The 12,327-nt window shown below is 43.9% G+C and overlaps 1 long non-coding RNA gene across 1 annotated transcript; it reads left to right on the forward strand.

Annotated features, from left to right (window-relative positions):
* Window positions 1–406: 406 nt before the first annotated feature.
* LOC131506366 (uncharacterized) lies at window positions 407–12,087 on the forward strand. The gene is made up of 3 exons (XR_009258896.1): window positions 407–739; window positions 7,346–9,039; window positions 11,910–12,087. It is a non-coding gene; the product is annotated as an uncharacterized LOC131506366 (long non-coding RNA).
* The last annotated feature ends 240 nt before the right edge of the window (window positions 12,088–12,327 follow it).

Genomic DNA, 12,327 nt, shown 5'->3' on the forward strand with positions numbered 1-12,327 from the left:
GACCAGATTTGGTCATTGTTCAGTGTTGTATGCGTCCCAATCCTGAGAAGCTCCAGAATAACACGTATTAACATACAGATTGAATAGAAGTGGATCGATACGATAAAGGAGCGCACGGATGCCTGCACATATTGGTAAGTGTTCCATGCTTATCTGCCTTCGTCTATGCTTTTTATGCTGGTTATCTTATCTGATTGGAGTTACTACCATGAAACATTCCTAAGACAGAGGAGACATTGCTGTAAAATAAAGGTGCCCAGTGAAGCAGGCTTCTTTCCCCAGTGACCGAGTGGCTCCCAGAAAAATAAATTAGGTCAACACATTAGAAAGAAACGACTGAGCTCTCTATGAGCTGGTATTGTTTTCACAGGCAGAGAACTAGACAGTGTGGGTGGCCGTTCCTTGGACCCGGTGTGCCCTTTCACGTGCACTTTGGGAATCAATGAAAATACACTTCGAGGTATGGAAGAGAAAGGAACCAAACGTTCCTCTCTCTCACTGGTAGTAAGACAGTGTCAGTTAAGTCATTACATGACGATCACCTTCCAGTTAGTCTTCCCTCTGGCATGGGGACTCACGCGTGACCGCACCCGGAGAGACGCGCCCACGGACAGCTGGGCCATCACAATGCTCTGAGTCACTGCACTGACTTCCACTGCGGTGCTTTAGAATCAGAAGTAAAACCCGCCTAAGCCACATCCAAGTGTGCATCTAAGGTTTCACTCCTTCCTCTTTACCAGTAAGTGCTATTATAAATAATTATCTCCACATCAGCTAATCAGGGGCCTGGATTCTTTTGGGTTGAGGAATACGGTTATTTAAATAAGGCTGCCCTCACTGGGGCACTGAATTTAGATTCCTATGGTTTTAGTAGGAGAAAAATATTACTGACCAGTATGTAACATTTGTTGTCAAGATGCCAGGTTTTATTTTAATGAGTTTCTTGATCTCTACCTCTATTTTTTGCATTGGAATATACTCTCCTTTGGAAAAGTTTACCATCCCTAAGTAACCACCAAATAAAAATCAAGGCTAAATAAAAATAACTCACAGTAAGTGAACTCATCAAATAGAAACTAATGTTGTGTCTTTCACATTATAGACCGTTTTATACAACACCATGAATAACTTTATTAATATTTGGAAGACACATGAAACGTATTGTGTGTCTAAATACTTTTGCTATTGACCATGTTGAGATGATGTGGTATTGAGATGATATTTGGTTGATTAGCCCAGTACATCCCGACTGTCTTCATCTTGTTAGTTTCAGTCAATCAATCAATCAAACCAAAATTGAACTCAACAGTTGTGTCTCTAGAATGGATGATACAAGAGATAATAAAAATGCAGGCAGGGGGCGCCTGGGTGGCTCAGTCGGTTAGGTGGCCGACTTCGGCTCAGGTCATGATCTCACAGTCTGTGAGTTCGAGCCCCGCGTCGGGCTCTGTGCTGACAGCTCAGAGCCTGGAGCCTGCTTCGGATTCTGTGTCTCCCTCTCTCTCTGACCCTCCCTCATTCATGCTCTCTCTCTGTCTCAAAAATAAATAAACATTAAAAAAAAAAATTAAAAAAAATGCAGGCGGAAGTGATTTATTGAAAATCCAGTATATGCTACATGTTTTATATAAATCTTCTTGTTTACTATTTTATTCTCTCTCACACTCATTATTATTGTTATTTACATTTTAAAGATGAAGAAAATTGGAGGGCTCCTGGGTGGCTAAGTTGATTAAGAGCCTGACTCTTGATTTTAGTTCAGGTCATGATCTCACAGTTGTGAGTTTGAGCACCACGTCAGGCTCCTTGCTGAGCTGAGAATCTGCTTAAGATTCTGTCTCCCTCCCTCTCTGTCCCACCCTACCTCTCTAAAATTAAAAAAAAAAAAAAAATGTTTTTTAAGATAAAGAAACTTGGGTTCAGAGAGCTTTGGTGACCTGTACACATTCATTATGAGTAACAGCGCTGTTTGAACATAGATCTGACCCTAAACTATGTGCTCAAGTTACCACTCATATTTTCTGTTTTTAGGCGTTTCCAATCTGAAATGAGCCAATGCGATTTACGCACACAGAGACTGAGACAAAGTCACACGGATTCACACACACAGTGAAGAGATCAGTCTGTGATTGTATTTAATCAGGTGCTTAAATTAGTACCTGAGCTAGTAGGGCAGGGGATACATGTTCTGATGATTATATGAGACAGAATCTTGTGTGAGCTCAACAAACGTGAATAAAGGAAAGGGAGAATGTGTCATGACTGGGCTAATATTGGGGGGATTATTCAAGGTGAAGAATTGGTTACAGGAACCAATAAAAATAACAGAGAAGTAGCAGAGAGAGAGGCCAAGGAGTAGGGTAGTGGAAAGTGAGTACATTAGAAACATCGAGTGTTCGGGGCCCCTGCGTGGCTCAGTCGGTTAAGTGTCTAACTCATGATTTAAGCTTAGGTCATGATCTCACGGTTCCTGGGTTTGAGCCCCGCTGTGAGCGCAGAGCCTGCTTGGGATTCTCTGTCTCCGTCACTCTCGGCCCCTCCCCTGTGCTCGCTCTCTCTCTTTCTAAGTAAATAAACTTAAAAAAAGAAATACTGAGTGTTCAAAACAGGGTCAAATGACTAAGAACGAAAAGAATGAGGCTTAAAAAAGGATCTTAGGTCTGGCCAAGAAGTTCCCTGGAGACTTTGAACTCAGTGTTTCAACAAGGGTAATGGGCTGGGAATGGGGACCTCATGTTAAGGAGTAATCCTTAAAGCAACTTCCAAAGCAAAGCAGGCTCCTTGGCTTCCCCCTCTTGTCACCCTTCTAAGGCCCTGGCTCTCTGCCCCTCCCCCATGTAGGTGTCTAAGGAGAGTCATCTCTGTGGCCCGCCCCTGGGACCCCTCCTCCCTCCCTCCTGTCATGTCTCCTGCTCCAACCCTTAGCATCTCAGGGAACTACGTGAATTGATATTTTTTTGGTGTGTTTCAGAGACTCAATTTCATGTCATTTGGATGCTGAATATGATAATGACTTTCAAATGTGACCACATTACCCTTTAAATTCTCATAGAACGATCTCATTTCCAGAGATTCTGGAACTAACCTCTTTTGACTTAGCTGCAGTATGATTCAAGTTATTAGATTGAAAATGTCATTGGGACGCACACACAAAAAGCCTCTTCCTAGTTCTTTCCAGTCGATAAACTTCAGCATAAATATTTTTATGTAGAAGAAATACAGTCATCCCATTGAAATGATCATTAATGTAAAAAAAAAATCGGATCCCTTATTTTCTGGTAGAAATCTGAAGGCTCTGATTGACATTTTTTATTCTTAATATTCCAAAAAACAGAACTACAGGGATAAATTCAAACAGCGAGTTTGCTAATAGTCAGTGCAATAGCAAGGCACCTTCCCAGCCCCAGGAGAGGGTTTCTGAGGAGCATCTGTACACATTACATGCAAACTGAGAAAAGTCTTTTGTCCATAGATGTGACAGTCAATGGTGGCTGATAAAAGGATCAAAGTATGCAAATTGATATTGGTGAGATAAAAGCTCCCTGGTGTGCTTAAAATACCATTGAAAATATAACCTTCATTTTTTCATTTTTGTGAAATCTCATGAGAAAAAGTAAGGACAAATGAATCTCTTCGATGTTTAGAATACACTGGAGTTTTACATGTTTAGAATACATGGGAATTTGAAATAAAACCAGAAATGTTTACACTTTAAGTTGAAATCTTTTTTTTTTTAAGAGAGAGAGGGAGAGAGAGAGGAGCAGAGGGGGAGAGAGAGAGGCATAGAGAGGGAGGGGCAGAGGGACAGAGAGAGAGAGAGAGAGGGAGAGGGAAAATTTTAAGCAGCCTCCAAGCTCAGCACAGAACCCAACGTGGGGCTCGATCCCACGACCCTTGGGATCATGACCTGAGGGGAAATCGAGAGGCAGATGCTCGACCGTCTGAGTCATCCAGGCGCTCCAAGTTGAAATCCTTAAGGAGAACTGATACCTGCTTTTAGCTTTATCTTGCTTCAGTAGGTTCTGTTTAGTTAGCTGATCCTCAGTTACCCAAAAGCTGTACTCAGGGAAATAGACACTTTGCAAAGAAATATCAATGAAGGGTAAACTGTCATAGAGATTATAATTAGTGTACTAATTATTATTTATACTTTTAGTTGGGAACAGTTTAGTTGAGACCTATTATATTCTGTCTGATTGTACTACTTAGGAATACATTCTTGGTTTTGGCCCTGACCCATACTTCCAGGGTAATGGAACAGAAGAGTAATTTTTGTTAGCATTAAGATAATCCACACAAAAAAAAAACCCCAAATATCATTCATCAAGTTATCATTGACTTAGATTTTACCCAGGTTTGTTGGGGAAAATTGGAACCGTCTCTATCCTAAAAATTGAGACATGGTAAAGGTCACATATTGTGGTCACCTCGGATTAGAGGCTGCCTTAGGTCAAACAGATTCTAGTCGTGCATGTGTGTCCGTGGCCCTGCAAAACTTGGCCGGAAGCTGGTAGCTCTACATAGTGAGGGCTTAAAAAGTAGAGTCTATCGTTAAAGTACCGTACCCTTATTGATGCCTACTGTGTACTGTTCTAGATATTTCATGTAGTCCAATGAAGTTTTCTTTGTTGTGTGTTGTTCGTTTGTTGTTTTTTGTAAACCCAGCATTCTTTAGAGGATCCGTCCATGCACTTAATATCCTGGTTCCAGAAAAGAACACTTGACTGAACTAAGCCAGTGAAGGGTATTTCTGGGACTTCTGCAGGGGCTTGGGGAGAGATAGCCAAACTCTGCAGGGTAAGTCAAGAGAGTAAGATCTAAACCTAAAGATGTTAGGGGATAGCACCTTGTTGGGAAGGAAGTGGCCTATCTAGGAAATAAACCAGTTCAAAGGAGAGCATTCTCCAGATTTGGAGAGGTGGTATCCTGGCACCTTCATTTGAATATGTACCTGGATCCAGCTGCACCGGAAGCCGCTGAATATGACGGTAATATGAAATAAATTGGTTGTTGTTAATTAAACCAATTTGAATTGAGGTTTCCCTCGCTTTTACAGAAAAAGTCCTGATACACTTCTATGTTCTGGAGGCATCACAAAGAATGATGAGGCGTCGGTATCATTATTCCTTTTGTGCAACAAATGAAGACACAGAAACTTGAAGAGCCTAAGTAATTGGCACGAGATTACACCTCTTGGAGTGAAGTGTTGGGATTCCAACAGTGTTTTGTTTTGTTTTGTTTTGTTTTTGCTACGGTTCTTCTCGCGTCACTGTTCACAGGTTAGAGCTGAAACGTTCATGTCGTCCCATTGGCTCACTGTCCGCCCCCCCCCCCCCCCCCATCTATCCCATCTTGTGATTAACAGCACACATTTGTGCCATGTTTGGGTTATAAATAGTCTTTGGCTAAATACTTGCGTATTTCACCGAGTTAAAGCTCATGGGCCTCACCCACGTCTTTGGTACTAAGATTTTGTTCTACCCATCTCGTTTGGACAAACCATCTATTTCAAGACCACTTAAAAAGAAGCCTTTCACCGTGGCCTCGTTTTGAAGAGCCAAAGCATGGGATACATTAGAAGTACAATGAGGTACCAGTGTTGCCTCAAGCGTTTCTATATATGTATGCTTTTGGGAATTAATAAGTATCATTTCTTCAAAGAGGTAAAGTGTATCGATTTCTCTGGGCTGTGGCCAATTTGGCTAATAAAATTGGAGTCTGTGGATGACGCCGTTAGGATCCTAAGATTACAGCTTCTTTGACCGCATAGGTACTGCCTTATCTGCTCTCTTTTCAAATCTGTTTTTTGCCTGCGGTTATGAGCCCCATTATAAAAGCATCTGTCTCATTTGATGTGTGGTTTAAATGCTGCATGAGAAGAGCTCAGCAAATATTAACTACATTATTATGATTTCTTTTATTCATTTATTTACCTCTTTGTTTTTGAGAGAGAAAGTGAGAGAGAGAGAGAGAGAGAGAGAGAGAGAAGGAGCATGAGCGGGGGAGGGGCAGAGAGAGAGGGAGACAGAAGATGGAAAGCAGGCTCTGCGCTGACAGCAATGAGCCCAATGTGGGGCTTGAACTCACGAACCGTGAGATGATGAGCGGAGACTAAGGACGTCTCCTTATACAAAATAAATCTAACAGATTCCCCCCAGTGTTAGACAGTGTGCCCTTTTCTACAACCGGTATTCATAACCAATGTTAGATACAAAATAAAGGATACATTTTTGTTTCAAGGTATGAAGGATAGCTATAACTTCCGAAAAAATTTGTTCATCACAAATATTTTGCAATAATTTATATATTTTCCCAGGCTCGTGACCAAGTTTTGACATACTGATGACATTTCTGGCTTTCTGTGGGATTTTATTTTTTGGTTTGAGTTTTCAAGGTGTAACGTAGACATTCAAGTTACAAAATAACACGTCTCAAGACAATTAATATTACACTGAGGAAGTTGGAGGAAAAAAAAAGTTTTGGATACACAGGGAAGAGAGCAGGTACTTTGAGTCTTAGAAATAAAGCTGATCTCCTATTGGAATCCATGGTTCCTGCGTGAAGAAATGAAGGTACCAGAAATGTAAAATCTTACCGGAAGATGTGACGTGATGGCAATGATAGTAAGAATAGTAAAGGCAAAACGTATTTTGTTATATGTTACTAGGACCCTGGACCTGCCCCACGAACTAACTAAAGTTGACCAAGTGGGGGTTTGAAAACAGTGGAAGCTGTCTGGCCAACTGAAAGCCATGTCATGTGATGAGTGTCTAACAGCTGGCGTTATGTACGTCCGGGGATAAACCGGGCAAGGCGGTGGGTGCAAAGTGCCAGGGCGAGGTCTGGGAAGGCCCGGCGGTTCTAGTCGCAAGCCGCCACGTTTGGGCAAGTTCCTTGACCCCCGAGCCTGTCCTCTTACCTGTAACACAGGACACTAGATCCGTCCCAGACCGGTCAAGGTGTATGAGGATTTTGATTTCCTTTGAAAGGCGACGTCTTACCTAGTGAGCCTCTGATTTCACTGCCTTTTCTAAGATAATAAACAAGCTCGCCCTCCGTCAAGAACTGAATTCCAATTCCCCACTGCTAAGTATCCACAGCCGCCTCCTCGGTTTTGCAAGGCAAGAAAAGCCTCTTTTGTTCAACCCCTGCCACCTGGGCGTGCACTGGGCACTGGCCTCTGTTGGGCACTGGAACACAGTGCTGAACAGGGCAGATGAGGTCCTTGCTCTCACGCGTGAAACATTAGCTGACTCAGTCTGGACTTGGAACCGATTAGCTATCCAGTTTTTAACAATAGATTTTCTCGAAATTATGCAACTTGTTTTGTTCTTTTCTTTGTCAGATGCCCAGAATGTGAAATCATCAAAAAGTCAAGAGAAGCCTTCATTGGACCACCAACCTCAGCATTAATTCAGCGTTTTCTATTCCCTCCTTGTCTTGACCATTCTCAGGCCTCAGCTTTTCCTGACATTTTGGCTTCGTTTTCCTTGGAAATTGCCTCAGCTTGGCCTGGTGACCTTTCCAAGTAGTGTGCTTTGGCGAGCTCCCCCACCTGGCCTTAGACGGTAATGTCTCCAAAGGCAGTAGGGGGCTCTGTAGGTATTTCGCAAAGATAAACAAACGTGAACATGCCTAACGCTGAGGTCCGTGAAGCCAAGATAAGATTTTCCTTCATCTAGCACTCACTCAAAATGAGTGAGTATCTAGCACTCACTCAAAAATAAGGGAGCACGAAAAGATGTATTAATATGAATGGAAACCAGCACAAACAACAGACCCATAGGTATTCGAAGAGTGAAATTTCCAGAAACGTAGTATGTGTCAGGTATTATATTAAGCTGATAGAGATAGAAGTCAAACTTCAACATCTCAGCAAGAAACTGGGATCTTTAAAAAGGACATCACAGATTTAAAAAGAAAATATAAAAAAATAGATGTCTTGGAACTAAAAAACACAGTACCTGAAATTAAAAACTCACTAGGTGGTGTTCCAGCAGATTAGATATAACCAAGAGAAAGTTAGCACATCTGAAGACAAGTCAGTACAAACCATCCAGGATGAAAGGGGCAAAAGAAAACAGAAGAGGAATGGAATTAGAAAATCTAACATATATTTAATCAAGGTGTTAGGAAAGAGAGAATGATCAGAAGCGAAATTTGGAAAGATAACAGCTGAGAATATCCCAAAACTAATAAAAGATATCCATCCACAAATTCCAGAAGCCCGATGACTCCCAAGCAGGCTAATTGAAAAAAACAAAAAATCCTCCTCATCCAGAACTATGAAGGATCTGAGATATTATTCAACTTGCCATGTAATAAATAAGCCCGCCGTAGTTTCTTGGCTGCTGACATCACCACATGAGCCTCCTGGGTCAAAGACTGTATTTCAGGTCAGGGGACAAGAATAGAGTATTTGCATCAATTCCTCTTGCCTCCAAGGCCCTCAGGGACAACACAGAGGGGCCCAGGTATGTGCTGCACGTGTAGTGGATTTGTGTCACAGCTGAGGGACTCCAGGCTTTAGCAGTCCAGATCTTTTGTGATGGGCAGTAAGCTGGACCAAACTTCTCCCTGAAGAGAGACTATTATCATTATATCATGCTATGCACAAACTTGCCCTCTGCTCCAAAAAAAGACATTGGTCTCTATTTCCCAAGGCTATTTACTATACAAACGTCCTTTAAAGGAGAGTCTAGAGAAAAATCAGCAAGTACCCTGCTTGGAAGAAGAACACAGACTCAAGAGACCCATGGAAAATTGTATGCCAACATCTTCACCCTTCATTTCTATACCATCTTGGCTTCTGGCTGGTCCTCCCAAGAGTACGTCACTCTTTCGGCCACTGTGACTGACCTGAAGACTCAACGGAAACCTTGACAAAGGCTGGGACCAAATCCATCCAATTTCTCTCACACAACATGTGAATAAGGCTACTATTTACAAGACCCCAAGCAGCGGGATGCGGAAAATATTGCAGTACCGATGTCAACCATTCCCTCTAGAGTCCCGGACCCAAGCAGCTGAAAAACTCCTGTAAGCCATGAATGCCTGACTTCTTGTGCGGAGGTAGTTTTGTTGATCGCTTTAGCTAAAGTTAGAGACAAATTTTGAACCATCTTTTTTCAAAGCAGTTGTAGGGAAAATTACCTTCAGACTATGCATAAATAAGGAGTCTCTCATTTTTGTGGGAGCATCTCCAGGTGATCAAGGGTAGCCCCATTTTGGAGAGATCTCTGCAGTCATCTTGTTACCCGAAACTGGGTTTGCCTCTTGGTAGCTGTCAAAGCAAAAGACACAACCAAGCCAAGAGTTGGAAAAAGAAGGGTTTTACTTGTAATAAGTAAAGGAGAACACTGGGAATATTTCCCAAAGCAGTGTTTCCTTAAACAATGAAACTGGGGAAATTTTAAGCTAACAGTGCATGCATATTCATGAAGGGGCTTACATAATGGGGACTTCAGCATGGAATTGGGGCAAAAATCACCTATGGTGACAGAGTCCAGGTCTTAGCTGATGGGGGTCGTGAGGGTCAGCAAGGGTCAATATCAGTTCTCTGGCTCCAGCTGGTCTGGTGTTTGAGTGCTCAAAGGGATTTAAATCCCTCAAAGAAAACTCAAGAACGTGTGTAAGGTCAATCTTTGCTTTTAAAACAGCAGTCGGAGTTTTACCACTGATTTATCGCCCCTGGTATGATTAGGTTATCTCCTGGCCTGATAGTGGCTGTTTGTTCTTATGTTCTTTCGTTCCCTTAAACTCATTAACTACTGAAATCTATTCCTCCACAATTTCCATGCAAGTCCCGGGAAGTTCTGTGAGAAACATGGCGTGGGCATGTAGTGCCAGTCAGACTTAGATCACAAGATGGCCAGGGCCTGAAACGACTTTTCCTAAATGAAGAAAGCTACATCTCATCTTGCTTTCTCTGGGGACCCCTAACCCATTCTGCTTACAATTTGAGGGCTATGTGATCTACTGGTGGTGTTTTCCAACTCATTCCTTAAGTGTGACCCATTCTGACTTGAGGGGGGAGCCAGGTGAATGCGTGGCTTCTACACTAATTGCACCACCCTGAGGATTCCCATGGTGCCCTTGGAAAGAAATCATTGTTTCTAATTGTTGGGCAGCCCCCGAGTGATCCCTACACTACTTGAGGGGAGGGGAACTCAGGTAGCCAGCGCCTTGAACGTGGCCTCCCAGTGGCTGCTAAGCCTTAGGGTTCCCAGTTTAGTTTGATAATGGAGTCTGGTCCTTACTTTTGAGGAGACTGTCTGAGAATGATCAATGAAACCTGTCCAGTTTGCCCGTACCACAACCGCTAGCAATCACCCACCCCATGGAAAACTGAGTGGTGGCCACGGGGCGTGGGAATACAAAAGACATCAGAGGTATTGACAGGGAGGTACAGGAGTCGAAGCCATCCCCTACTGTTTCCAGCAGACTTACACGGTTAAGGGGATGGTGATCACACTGTGCTTAGGAACACGCGGCTGGAGGCACCAGACCAGCCATCCATGAAACTGAAAGTGCCTTCAACAGTTTGGGAAAGTTGAAACAGGCCATTTTTATCCGTGAGGAAGGCTCTGGGGGCAAAGATTACCAACTTCCCTCTCTTCCTACACTTCCCAGGATGTAAGGTGTTCCCCCTCCCCTGCCTTACGATGGTCTGACTCCATTCTAATAGCTGAAACTTCACACCTTTTTTTTTTTTCAATTATCCTCTGCTTACCCTCAGACCTTCTGTCCAGAAGCATCAGATGCAATAGGGATGAGGGAGTTTTTGCAAAGCACAGAGTAACCTGTTCCATCTCAAAGTGCAGCCTACGTGGGCCTTGTAGTGGGGACGTGGCAAGCACTGTCCACAACCAGTCATCCCCGTCCTCGTGATCTAGGGTCCTGTCACTCCACAAAGTGAAATGCACCCGGGTGGCTCAACTGGAATTAAGTTTGAGTATCCATGGGCCCACTCCGGGTGGGCTGCCACCAGAAGGAAGTACTGTGGCAGGATTTTTTACCGCCATAGCCAGGATTCGTTGTCTCGCTGCTTCAAAGGATGAAGAGGTGGGCACAAAATGAGCAGCAGGCAGAAGTTTATTAGAGTATAAGATCAGAAAGGAAGAATAGTAGGAACGTTCTCTTTACAGAGAGGGGGCATCCGCAAGTGAATGCGGTGCATGCCCGAGGGCTAAGGCAAGGGTCCCTGTTCTATAAGGTTCTGGTCGGGCCTCCCGCTTCCCTTCCCCCGTGTTCCTGCTCACGTCCTACCCTTATTGGCTTGATAGCTCTGGGTGCTGGGTTGCCCATTCTGATAGGCTCGTTTCCATTGTATGAGGGGTGGTCTATGGCCGCACTTAGGTCTTTTGTCAAATTCCAGAGGGGAACCTGAGGGGGGAGTAGGTGGGGTCTGTTACAGTCTTAAGAGGAACCTTATGCCAGAGGGGACCTGCTGTGATCAGACACTCCCAGCATTGTTTCAAAATAGGTGTTTTTCGGGGCGCCTGGGTGGCGCAGTCGGTTAAGCGTCCGACTTCAGCCAGGTCACGATCTCGCCGTCCGTGAGTTCGAGCCCCGCGTCGGGCTCTGGGCTGATGGCTCGGAGCCTGGAGCCTGTTTCCGATTCTGTGTCTCCCTCTCTCTCTGCCCCTCCCCCGTTCATGCTCTGTCTCTCTCTCTGTCCCAAAAATAAATAAAAAACATTAAAAAAAAATTAAAAAAAAATAGGTGTTTTTCCCCACCCAGGGACCTCAAGCCCTAATCTTTCCCTCTCTGCCTACTGAATCCTGTCTTCTCCTCTCCGAGTACTCACCAGGCTGATCGTTAGTGGAGGGGAAGGTGCGTTATGCCTAGGAATGATCAGGGGGAAATGTGTCTGTGTAACCACCAACTCCTTTCATTCTGATTATTAGCCAGGAAGCAGCTGGGAGAGGATGGCCCTTTTCTGGAGACAGCCACATTCCATGTGACCAGTCTGCCTCACCCGGGTGTGTGGATCAGGAAGAAGTGTGACAGGTAAAGTCAGAATTTTTTTAGTTTATTTATTTCTTTTTTAGATGTTTACTTATTTCTTTTGAGAGACAGAGGGAGAGAGAGAGAGAGAAGGAGCGGGGAGTGGCAGAGAGGGACAGCTCTGTGCTGTCCCCATGGAGCCCGACATGGGGCTCGAACTCACCACCTGAGCCGATATCAAGACCAAAGCCACCCAGGTGCCCCTTTATTAGTTTATTTCTGAGGAAGCTGTTCCAACAGGATCAGATGTGGGTAGATGGGGTGGGGGGGCATGGAAGCTTCATCAAATACTTCGACTGCGCATCTATTGTGGCGTAG

Source organism: Neofelis nebulosa, chromosome 3 (genome assembly GCF_028018385.1).
Source record: "Neofelis nebulosa isolate mNeoNeb1 chromosome 3, mNeoNeb1.pri, whole genome shotgun sequence".
Taxonomy (NCBI): Eukaryota; Metazoa; Chordata; class Mammalia; order Carnivora; family Felidae; genus Neofelis; species Neofelis nebulosa.